Source organism: Eublepharis macularius, chromosome 4 (genome assembly GCF_028583425.1).
Source record: "Eublepharis macularius isolate TG4126 chromosome 4, MPM_Emac_v1.0, whole genome shotgun sequence".
In the NCBI taxonomy this organism is placed as follows: Eukaryota; Metazoa; Chordata; class Lepidosauria; order Squamata; family Eublepharidae; genus Eublepharis; species Eublepharis macularius.
Window position 1 is genome coordinate 163667376 of NC_072793.1, and position 13405 is coordinate 163680780.

The following is a 13405-nucleotide window of genomic DNA, read 5'->3' on the forward strand; positions in this document are numbered from 1 at the left end:
CCCCCTTCAAAATATATATACTTTTTTTGAAGGAGAGATGTGCACCGCTATCTGAAACACACTAAGAAATATCTGAGGGTAGTGTACATTGTTCTCCTCTTCATTAATTTTCACAACAGCCGTCTGAAGGAGGTTAGGCTGGGAGTGGGAGTGACTGATTCAAGGCCATCTAATTGAGCTTCATGGCAAAGTGGGAGCCTGAACCCAAGTCTCTTCAGTCATACAATCCTGTATCTTGTACATTTTTGTAAACCTACTTCAGGGTGCCATTTTTGTTAACCTTCCTCAAGGCATTCTCCCCGCCTCAATTTTTTCCTCACAACAACTCTGTGTGGTAAGCTAGGCTGAGAGGCTTTTTTGCATGTTCACTTACATCGGGTTTTCTGGGTATTCACCCTGCAAGGATTGGATCTGCTTTGGGCTTCTGTAATCCCACACTTTAGGGAATTGAACCAAAGTGGTATCTGGCTGTTATTTCTGCGCTAGGGCAGCCAGGTCCCCCCCCACTCACCTGGCCAGTGGGGGGGGGGGAAGGCCCAGGGAACGGGCCGAGGAAGCAAAAAACCTCCTGGGCCAGCACACAACAGGTGCGCTCCTACTGGCTGCAACAACACCACTTCCTTAAGTGATGTCATTGTGCCCAGCGGTGGGTATGTTCCTGCACTTCCCAGGGGCCCAAATTGGCACTTTTGAAGCATGGCAGCATGCTTGCCGCCAAGCACGAAAGTGACGTCATCATGGCCAGTGGGAGTACACACACATGAGAGAACATCTGTCCGGTAAGTGCCAGGTTCCCCCCCTCCTGCTGGAAGGGTAAGGGGACTTGGCAACCATATTCTGCACTGAAAAATGCCCTGTTTCTGTTGTGGGGTTTCTGAGGGATGTCAGCATTAGCAGTTTTGTCAGCCTTTCCCCCCCTCAACATGCATTACAAAGTTATAACTTTGGGACAATAAAAGGGGCTGGGGTTAACCTCTTCCTCAACATGTACTTGTCTGTTAATGATCGGATGGTCTTATTTGAGCTCTAAATTAAACAACAATTCTGTGTGTTGATTGGCTGAGACATTCTGGATAGAAACTTTAAAATATTAAGTGAGATTAAAAAATAAAAATAAAACAATGTTGCAACATTGCCTAATTTTTTAAAAAGGAAAAACCCGGACTAAAAAGTACAGGAAAAACAGCACTCCTGTACAAAATGTCATCCTAAATAGCTTGTGTTGGTGACAAGACAATTTACTTCATACTGCCGAGGTTAGTATACACACACACACACACACACAATAATGGATAATGATGATATTTTATTTTAAAGGATGAAGGCGAAGAGGGGTGGGGGAAGAAAGGGAGGAAAGGGTGTGGGTGCACACTGCTGTTCAACCAATCAGGATGCACGGGGATAAAGGGGAGGATGAAAGGCAGGGCCAGGGCTTACACCAAACATTCAGCATTCCAAAGAAGCTGTCATTTAACTTTACTATTAAAAAAAACATTGAGGTAGGTGCTCAGGGGAAAATATTGCAGAAAATCCAGGGAAAAATTGTTTCTGCAGCAGATGTAGCTAGGGTTGCCAGGTCCCTTACCCTCCTAGCAGGATGGTGAACCCAGCCCTCGTCTCTAGAAAGTCTTTGTGCAGGAGCACTCCTGGAAGTGACTTTGTCATGCTGCGCTGGGAGCATACCCTGGGAAGCCCATTTCTGCACCTTTTCCTCCAGCTGGCCAGTTGCATGGGGAGGGGCAGGGGCTGGGAGCAGGGGATCTCCCACCCCCACTGGGAGACCAGCAGCCTTAGGTGCAGCCTTTGCTGTGGAGAACTCGAAAGACTATAGGAAGCAATTTGAAGACTGCATGCAGAACTCAGGGCTGCATTCAAGCTGTATGGAAAAGCCCAGTGACAGGCCTGAAATCACTCTCCCAGGTAGGCTCATGGTAGAATGGGAATTTGAACTAGGGTTGCCATCTTCCAGGTGGAGCTTGGAGTTCTCCCAATTTACAAGTGGTCGCCAGACTACAGAGGTCAATTATCCTGGAGAAAATAGCAGTTTTGGAGGGTGAACTCAATGGAATCACATCCCCCGCCCCTGGCTTTGCCTAGAGATGGGCACAAATCGAATTACGACCCCCAAAAAACCACATGAACCAGGCCGATTCGTGGTTCGCGAAGCGGTGGTTCGTGGAAGCTCGTTTCCATGAACTGGTCTACTGGCACGTTTGGGTCATAAAGGGGAAGTTTAAATGGCCATTTCCCCAGAAACTTTTCCTGCTGCTTGCAAGCGGCAGGTCCCTTTAAACTATCAGCTGGCAGGAGGCGGGGGGATCCCCCCTTGTCACCTGCCAGCTGATAGTTTAAAGGGACCTGCTGCTTGCAAGCGGCAGGTCCCTTTAAGCTGCCCAAACCCCAGCCCCCACCTTGCCTTGTGGGCCCGTGGCATCCTCTCCCTCCTCCCACGAGGGGCGGGAAGGCTGTTTTTGGCCTTTTCCGCTGCTGCGTGGGCACGCAGGGTGTCAGAGAAGGCTGAGAACATCCTTCCTGCCACTCAAATGGCCATCGCGGTGGCCATTTGAGGGGCTGGAAGGCCGTCTTTGGCCTCTTCTGCTGCTGCGTGGATCCACAGGGTGGCGACTGGCCACAGCTATTAGATATTAGATGGAAATCGATATTTTAAACAGGAATATTTCTAGTTAAAACAATCACTTTCTCCTAAATGGTAGTGCACAAACTCTACTCCACCCCCTGCCCCACCTCTGCCTATCTCATAGTGGATTTGTCAAGATTATTATCGCCTTTTTCTTTTTCTCATACTCAAGTGATCCTGGAAAAAAAGCCTCCTTTAGTTCCTGAATATGGCATGATGCCTAAAAGGGTGGGAGATAAAAGGAAGTAAGGAAGTTATTTCCCCCCCAAGAACAGTAACTAGAAAAATATTTCTGAACGTAAACAGCATTCTTACTGATCTGCTATTTTTTGACAGCCAATATAGTGCAGCTGTTAGGATATGGAAGACCTGGATTCAAATTCCCACTCAGAAACTTTCTTAGCCAAGTCATTCTCTCAGCCCAGCTTGCCTCACAGCACTATTTTTGCCTTATATATTATCTGCTGCTTTAAATATGTACTCCTATGTACAACCAGCATTCCATGTTGTCTAATGTTAGTCCTAGAATTGATTATGTTTTGCTCCAGGATTTTTTCGACTCTGTCTTGGATCCTTGCTAATGCTATGTCTTTTAAACTTGTATCTGTTTACCTTACGGTGTTGTATTGAAATGTACTTGATACTGTTTGTATTAACCTCATACTGTGTGATCCGCCTTGAGTCTCAGTGAGAAAGGCGGACTATAAATAACAAATAAATAAAATAAATATACTTAGGGAGGGGTAAAGTGATATTGTCAGCCATTTTCAGTCCCCATTGGGGAGAAAGGTAGGATATAAATATCCCGGACTTTTTTCCTGGTGGCATGCACTGGTACAAAGTACTGGCACTTCTTTCTGCAGTACCAGACCCTCTTTCAGCTGGTGGGCTTGGGTCTTCCAAAATGGCAAACATCGTGAGTACTGACACCTTTTTTTTCAAAAAAGAAAAAAGCACTGAAAATATATAAATACATACATAGGCACTGATGTACCTGGAGAGATGCTTAATGAAGTATCTGATTTCCATTCATTTCTTTAAAGGCCCCCCTGGCAGCATGGCAGCTCTTTCTACCCCAGAAGGCTCTACCTATCTCAACCCCTCCTGTGTATAAGAAAACACTTCCAGAGCTGAGGTAGCGGTTAGAGTGTTCAAACAGGAAGAGAAACCCAGTTTCAAATCTCTGCTCTGCCAGGAAGCTTGCTGGGTGACCTTGGGCCAGTCACACACACTCAGCCTAACCTACCTCACGTGGAGTTATTGTGAGGATGCAATGGAGATGGGGAGAATGGAGTTGTAAGCCACTGTAGATCCTGCACTAAGCAGGGTATAAATATCTAACGTCTTTAGTAGGAACCAAGAGACAGTCCTGTACCTTGGATTCTCAAGGTGGCCTTAAAGCAAGCCACTCTCTCTCACAGGCTGATAATAAATCCCCTAAGGGAATATAAGGCTGCTGTACCTTACAGGGCTGTTGTGAGGATTACTAAAACTGGTCTCCAGCTGCAGCAGACAGAGGCAGGAACGGGTTGGTTTGTTCTGAGAAGGCAAACGCAGGCTATTCCATTTTAGACTGCAGGTGGAGGAATCATTTTCTGAAGTATGCCCTAGCTTTAAAAGCTTGGCTGTAGAAAGAAGACTAACAGTTGGAAGTGAATTGAGCTGAAGCCCTTCTCCCTAATATACCTGATTCTTATTTACAGGGCAGAATTTTAAAGCAATACCACATGCAAGTCAACAGTTTAGAAACGGCATCTGAAGTGGCACCACCCAACTGCCACCTCTTTCTGTTGCTGCACAGATGAGGCTTGGGATAATATGTTGTGAAACATTTTACAGCCCCATGCTGTTTTATGTTTTGTTTCTTTTTTGTTGTTCTTCAGCTCCATTTTGGATTTTTGCTTGTTTTCATGTTTCTGCTCTCTTGCCCTATTGTATTGTTTATTGGCCAATTTTCATATTGACTTTTACTATGTAATCCACCCTGAGTCTCAGTGAGAAATATTGACTATAAATAATGTAAATAACAAATATAAATAAGTAAATACATTTTTGTTGCTTACTGCTTTTGAGCCCTCCATAGTATTATTATAATATTTTCAGGAATTTTAATTGCCCTCATCTGCCCTTCTCAAAGACTGAAGAAACATCAAAATTAGGAAAAGGAAGTTAAAATGAGAGGAAATTGCAAGAAGAGTGGCAGAAGAAACAAATTTCTATCATTTCCTGTTCCCAACTGGAAAGCAAAAAGCAGCAATTTGAGGTAAACTCTTAAAACCTGTGATGACTCAACACCACCACCTTGTGGCTAGCAGCAGCTACTGACTACTCTTGTATTTTTTGTATTCAAATATAGAATAAAATATCACAAAATGTTGCACGAGTTTTTAAGTTCCTCAGAACTCTTTAGCACATTGGATGTTCAGCATCAAAAGGGAAAGGGGTGAAAAAAATGTTTCAAAGCATGGTGGAATCCACCCCCACTCCGAGGCGGCAGTTTGGGTGCTTCATTTACTTCGCTTATACCTGAAGCTCTCAAGAGAGACACAAAGGGGCTTACAAGGTTCTCTCCTCCTCCATTGTATCCTCATTGCAACCCTGTAAGGTAGGTTAGTCTGACTAGCCCAAGGTCATCTGGTAAAGTTCTATAGGATGGTAGGGATTTGAACAGAAGGCTCCCAGTTCAATACTTTAACCACTACAGTGATCAGGATTAGAGATGGGCACGAAATGAAATACGAACCAAAATTAAGCACGAACCAGGCTGGGTTGTGGTTCGCAAACCACAGTTCATTAGATCCCATTTCTGATGAACCGCCACAAACTTTAGGGTGGTTCGTGTGGTTCATTTTTTGGTTTGTGACTGCAGACAACCTGGTGCCAATCAATCCGTTTCCTAGGCAACAGGGGATGGACTTCCTGCAGACCATCTGCTGACCCAGATGTAACGTTTTCAAGAAACCAAACGAACCGGTTCGCGAACCAGGGGCAGGTTTGTGAAAGTTCGTGGTTCATGAAATTTGACGAACCACGAACCGCATGGTTGTTTTTTCCCGGTTCGTGCCCATCACTAATCAGGATATGGTACAGACTTAACTGGATGTTGTGGTGTGGGATGCAAAACAAGCTTCAGAAATCATCAAAGGCTATTGGGACAGAGAAAAAAAATATAGCTATTCTCCTGTTGACAATATCAAAACCCTGCAGTTACTCTGATGCCTTTCCACATTGGTAACTCAAACACACACAGCCCTTACGTGACTGAACTTCGAGAGGAAAAAACACGGTAGTCTTTATAACAGAACATAGTGGTTCTTCTATTGATTCCTTACCATCTAAACTGTATTAATGTAAGGGCCGCCTTGGTTTTTCTCCTCCCGTTTGCTTTACAAAGTATTGCTGTATATTCAAATCTGTGCTTCAACAAGCAACAGAATTTTTAAAAACCACAGGATTCTATGAAAAACAGATGCCCCTCTATTAAATTTATCACCGAGAATGACATTTAGTCTCCAAATTAAATATATTAAATTATTTTAAACTTTTAGATTTTCAAACAATGTCAAATCTTTTAGTTAACAGTGAAAATATTAAAATACTGTAAATGCTTACTATTTGTTAAAAATTGAACAATGCAATATAGTTATTATTTTAGTATATAGTAAATTTTTAAGTTACATATACAATTGTAATGACAATATCATTATATGAAAAATACCTAGTATATATGTAATTGTTTATATATATGTAATTGTTTATAATAAAAAATGTATTTAATTAAAAAAATCAGGCCTGAACTGGGAGAAATCTGATCAACTTCTGGGTTTTTTCCCCTTTGCTTCTCTGTCCCAGTAGCCTTTGATGCACCCTTAACACTATTTTGCACCCAGCACCCAGCACCAACTAATATAATTAAATCTGCATTCCATGTTAAGACCATAAGTTGTCTCCACCATGCCCTGAAACATCTCTCTCTCTCTCTCTCTTCCTCCCCTTTGTGTACTGAACATTCAGCCTCATGAAGAGTTGCAGGTAACTCAAAAGCTTGCACTCATTTTATTATATCTGGTTGATCCTAATAAAAAAGGGACTGCACAAATGTTGTTTTCGGAAACTTGTAACACATTTGAGACCTCCCACATCTTTCATTTCAAAACTCAGGTGCTGCATTTGCCATTGATCTTGGGGCAACCATGCCACAGTGGAGCATACACAGCCATTCCAAGATAGGTGGTTTTAAAACAAAAATGGTAAGTGTCTTAATATCACTCTCAAAAAGAGAGTTATTTCATTCTTTACGCAGTGATTTTACATCCTGGCTTTTGCAATGTGATAATAAGAAGTCACTATTTTTTTCTTCTGCAGTGTGATGGGTTTTCACAAGTAGTGAGGCCTTTTCAGTGGTGGCACCCCATACCCTCCCCCTCTCAGGCATTTGCCTGCTGCCTACTCCCGAGTCTATGTACCAGCTGAAACAGCATACTCCTAAGAACATCTATGTATAGCAGAGGCGAGTGAACATAAAAGCTTCAAATCTCAGCTCAGCCACAAACTCTCCTCCAGCTGGCCTTTGAGAAGCCACTGTGTACACCAGGAGGTGTGCAGTTCTTCTCAGCCTTCCACATGCTAGAAAAGGATACTACTACTGACCTCAAAGGGCTGTTGTAGGGGTCCCCCACGGCATGCATATGATGTGTGCAGGAAAGTCAAGGACTGCTATATCAACAACAACAATGAATGCAGATTTTAGATCTATGGAAATGAGCAGAATGCAAACGGCTCTTCTTTTCAAGCACAAATATACAAAAAAAAATCACACATACACCTTCTGGGAATGAATTGCTTTTATTCTTATAAATCCAGAGAGACTACAGGTGGCAAGGATGATAGCCACAGTTAATGATTGACTTCTCCAGAAATAAGGCTTCGTAACTCTTTTTGTAACATTGTGCCTGCCTGAATTGGATACAGAATTTAAGGAAAGACACAACACTCAAGACAATCCTCTATAACAAGGCTATCCTGCCAAGGAGAATTAGTAAAACTAAAAGGTTATATATAGTGTTTAAAAACCATAAATACATAAACAGCATCTGCTTTGGTAGGCAAGGGAGGTGCTCCCAGCTCACAACCCAATCATATACATTTATGCCCCAAAGAGCTTAATAGAGCTTACTCCCAAGTAACATCAAAGGCAGACATAATGAAAACAAAGAGTGAGCCCTTCAGCTGCATGAGAAGCACTTCTTTCCCAATGTACCGACAGAGTTGTGTACCAACATCAGCTACTGGCTTCTTCATCAGTCATGCCCAAGGCTTTTTTTCAGCTGGAACACGGTGGAATGGAGTTCCAGAACCTCTTGAAAACGGTCACATGGCTGGTGGCCCCGCCCCCTGATCTCCAGGCAGAGGGGAGTTTAGATTGCCCTCCACGCAGCGGCGCGAAGGGCAAACTAAACTCCCCTCTGCCTGGAGATCAGGGGGCAGGGCCACCAGCCATGTGACCATTTTCTCCGAGGGCAAACCACCGAGTTCCACCACCTCTTTTCCCAGAAAAAAAGCCCTGGTCATGCCCCTAACTCCTGCTCGCTTCAGGTGGGCTTTTTTAATTTTTAAAAGCACCTTGTGAACATTCAAGCATTATTATTCATTTGTCTCCTACATTTCCCCCATTACAAAAAAGAAAAGACTTATTCTAAAACATACAACTGGCTCTCAGAATTGGGGAAAAATTTTTTGGATGACATCACCGAATCTAGATAATCAGTGCTGTCACAGCTGGCTTTTTGAGTTCAACCATGGAGATGAAAGGTACATTAGGACTGAATGCAGCAAAGGTGTTTTCAAAAGCTGCCCCCAAATGTTGCTTTCATCTTCATTTCAAGCATACATAGGCTTGTCAATTTTCGCTAAAGACCTTCAGCACATTCCTGTGAGCAATGTAAGATATTAGACCCTTGTTGGTTATGAACAGGTAAGAAACACATGCACACACAAAGACACAGTTGTGGTAATGTGCTGAAGGGCCACTGATTTCAACAGATGCTATTCACAAGTATGTTCTTTGAGAACCTGGGTGGTAGAAATGGACATTCTCAGGAAAACTCTTCCATTTCATATATCTTTTGCAGTTGCTCCCATTTAGTCTGCAATATCAGTACCACTCATTCTAGAACAGTGTGCAACATAAAACAGGGTAAAATACTTACTACATTTTTGTATGCTATGGTAAAAACTCGTTACCTGATTGCAAAAGCAACATGCCAAGCCAGCTTAACTTGAAGACAAATTCCCCAAAATACAGCTAGACAAGAAGCAGGGTGTTTGACCACTGATCTCCTAAACATCGTAAAAACAACCATGGCTCTTTCATCAGGACCAAGGGGGGGCTAACCCCCTGCATTCTTTAATATGTTCTCAATGACACCCTGCCCTCCACCCCCAGTCCCAGCTATTTACCCACTGGGGGAAAAATAAACAGAACTGTAGCATCTGGACTACAATAAAAATGCACACACACACCTCTATGGCATTCTGAACATTCCTCAATTATCAGCTCCTCTATTTTTCTAAAATCTGTTCAGTTTCCCCTTTGTAGAATCATTTTATCATATAGCTAACAGATGTGCAAAGTACTGAATTCACACTTAAGCAACCAACAGATTCCTTTGCCAGGTATCTGGAGAGCAGCTCCACTATGCTGTTTTAATCCTTCTGAAAGCAGATTGTGTCAACCATAACCAGATGGTTGTATCACAACAAGAGATGGGCATGAACCAGAAAAAAACGAACCATGCACTTTGTGGTTTATCAAATTTCATGAACCACGAACTTTCACGAACCTGCCCCTGGTTCGCGAACCAGGTTGTTTGGTTTGTGAAAATGTCACATCCAGGTCAGAAAACCACTTCCAGGGCAGCAGAAGGTCACTTCTGGGGTAGCAGAAGGTCTGCAGGAAGTCCATCCCCTGTTGCCTAGGAAACTGATTGATTGGCACCAGGCTGTCTGCAGTCACGAACCAAAAAATGAACCAAACGAACCAGCCTAAAAGTTCATGGCGGTTCATCAGAAATGGGATCTGACGAACCGCAGTTCGCGAACCACGAACCGGCGTGGTTCGTGCTTAATTTTGGTTCATATTTCTGTTCGTGCCCATCTCTAATCACAACAGATCTGGCATTCGGCATCCATGCAAAGTTGACCACACCTTAAGAGCTGGGATGTGTGTATTCCATGTTTTGGCAGAGGGATAACATTCAGTGTGCTGAGAATCTAGGCTCTCTATGTGAACTAAAAAAAATCTGATAACTGTGAAGCCAGGCCTGGAAGTACATGAATATTACTTGATGAAATCTCAAGACAAAAATCTACTGACCACAGGACAAAATCTGAGTGTTTTCTATAACTCCTTATCCCTTCCCCATGTTTAGCAGCAGTGTAACAAACTCTGCAAAGAAAGAAAGAAAAAAAGATTTGGCATATTTGTTCCTTTTGAATAATACATACAAAATTCAGAATCATAGTTGCAAAAACGTAGTTAAGTTTTGCAAATCAAAGAATTCACACAGCCGTGCCCAAGAGGGGCAATCATTTCCATCAGAAACTTAATACAGTGATTCCCAAGGGATGCTGGTGTGCCACTTATGAATTGCTAGTGTGATACCAAAAACAAAACAGTAAGTCCATCCACAGAAGAGACCGCCTATTGCTTCTCCACCTGATTCACCACTCTGATCTTTTCTGCTTTCAATATTAGCCTCCATTTTGTCACACTTTGTCATTGGATCAGTCAAATACAACAAGACCGAATGCTCCATACATTACAGAAGAATTTGGCACCGTCAGAGTAAGCCGTTCCATCTCTATACCCAGGGCTTTTTTTCTGGGAAAAGAGGTGGTGGAACTCAGTAGGTTGACCTTGGAGAAAATGGTCACATGGTTGGTGGCCCCGCCCCCTGATCGCCAGACAGAGGGGAGTTCAGATTGCCCTCCGCGCCGCTCAGCGGTGCGGAGAGCAATCTAAACTCCCCTCTGTCTGGAGATCAGGGGGTGGGGCCACCAGCCATGTGACCATTTTCAAGAGGTTCTGGAACTCCGTTCCACCACGTTCCCGCTGAAAAAAAGCCCTGTCTATACCAATCCCAGTTCTGGGTCTGCTCTGCAGTTACCAGGCACATGCTGATTCACAGAAGTGGTTATTTATTGCACAATGAATACACAGCTCATCACGACACTGCAATGTTTCTGGAAGTGTGTTGCATGGTGGGGTAAACTGTAAATCAACCAGGGTTTGCCCCACCCCGACAAAAGCAAATCAGAACCAACGAGAGGGCACAGTTTCAAATTTACACTAACCCTGCAATATAAAATAAAAATTGACAGAAAATGCAACTGAACATGGAAAGAAAACTTCCAAATATTGCACCCAGTAAGTCAATAAATAAATAAAATGCTAGACTACAGTGAAACCTCTGCCAAACATAACTAGACTACTAAGTCCGTGCAATGGTGGAGGCAAAAAGTTATCACTCCCTTCAAAAGCCTGTCACCTCAATGAGGGGAAAAAATCATTAATTTCAGGCATACATTTCTCATGACTTCTCCAATTTTTTGTGCTTTAAAATCCAAAAGCATTCATGAAAATGGAAGCTTACAGCAAAAACAAACCCTAAGATGACTTTGGACTCAAGTGTCCCTTGGGAAGAGCTGTGGTGGTAGGTTAGAGGTGATGAGGTCTATTGAGCAGCGGCAGTGAGGTTCCCTCTTGCCTTGTTCCCTTTCTTCTCTGCTTAACTCCTTTAAGGACTGGCTAAAAAACAGTCTTGTTTGAAAGAAACTTTTTCCCCCAATCTTGAATGGAAGCAATGAGGCTTAGCTCTCTTGTAGGGAGTGGACTCTTCAGGGAGCCCTCAAACTTGTTTAATTACATTTTTACGGGTTTTTAAAGAAAAAAATATCCCATTGATTTTATTTATTTATATAAGACATTTTGTAGACCCAATGATTTCAAAGAGTTTGAATAAATAAAATAAATATGTTTCCAAAGATGGCTGACCAGGAGAAGGAGAGTTCCTCAGTGGTGGTAAAGAACATGCTAGGCAGGTACCAACACAACCTGTGTTTTAGCATTAGCACCTCTAGTTAAAAAGACATTAACTGGACTAGAAAAAGCCTTTTTGGATAACTTAGCAGAGCTGTATAGAAGGCATTTCTGGTTGCTTCCATGTGGACGTTTTGCTCTGCTTTGGCATGCAAAAACTGGAGTGGGTTTTTTTTGTCCCCTAAATGTCTGCTTTCAGGGTTCCCCCCCCTTCCTTTTCTCAGCCCCCATGGCCACTACTCCCTCCACCACTGGAAGGCTTTTTTAAAAAACTGACATTTATTAGAGCATACCTGAGCAGAATTCGTGAAAACTAACTAACCACAATAAAGGTTATATATCAATCACGTGTAATTATTTAATTATATCATAATTTAACAACCATTATATTGACAACCATTATATGCTATCTAATGCGGAACGCATTAGAGCATAACAACATTATAACGGCCTACTTCCATGACTATTAGCTTCTCTTGAATTCCCAGCTTTCGTTTAATTTGCTAGCCCTTTTTGTTGCAGAGATATATTTCTACCATGAAAATGGCTAGAAAAATGGCAGCCTTGGGGCAGGGCCGGGGGCAGAGGCAGGTAAAGTAGGGAAACTGCTGTGTAGGTGGTCCATTACTGCAGCAAATGCCTCTGTGTAGCGATGGAAAACACGCTGGAAATAGGCAGGCAAATAAAAAAGATGACATTCTCAGAAGCACAATGGACATCCCAGTCCCACAGTGAATGGGAAGCACATTGCTGTGTGAGGGAGAACTCGAAAACAGGGAAAACAGCCAGCCCCACATTCAAAAGAGGACACAAGCAGCTTTGTGTGAAAAGGTTAAAAAAAATGTTATCAGTCGGCAGCCAAAGCTGTTCTGTCTGAAATGGCACAAAAAACCCAGTAGCAACCAGCAGCCAAAGTGGTTTGCAATGGTAGTGCGAAAAGGGCCTAGGGCTGTTTCCAGATAGTGATTATTCTCTGTGTATCTCCTAGGCTTCCCAACTGCCCAGGCCCCTCATCTCCTGCCCTTAAGTATATGAGGACCAGAAGAAAAAATGCCCCTCGTGGTGATGCTCTAAGAATTTCCTTCATCTCTATGGTCTTTACAGAAATGAGAAATTCCTAGAATATCATACAGAAGTGACATCAAACTCCATTGTCCCCAGACACTGCCCCCCAGATCTCCTGGCATTTGCCTAGGCAGTGTTGGGGACCCTGGTATCTCACTCTTTCATGTACAGGGCTGCTTTCAAGGCACCCTAAGGCAGAATTAGGTGTTTTCCTCATCAAAAACGTGTTTACTTGTTGTATTTTACCATCTACTTCCTAAAGGAGTGATAACTCTTTGGTTACATGAGATAAAGTAAAGGGGTACATCTAGGGAAACCATTAGGGTTGGGGGTACTAAGCCTGCTGTATAGCCCATCGGGAGTTGTGTTTTTGGTTACTTTGGTGAATGTGAAAAGGTCCACACACAGCTTTGGGCATGTTGCTGTGAAGGTACAGGAAACATCAACCTGCCAATTCTATTCCTTCACAACAGCATCACAACCACAATAAAACCACTCTCTGTATGTTGTCACTCCTTATCAATCACATTTCATTTTAACAGACTCTTCATTTTGTGTCTTTTTTTTAATAAAATAAAAATAGATTGGATTCACACAACCAT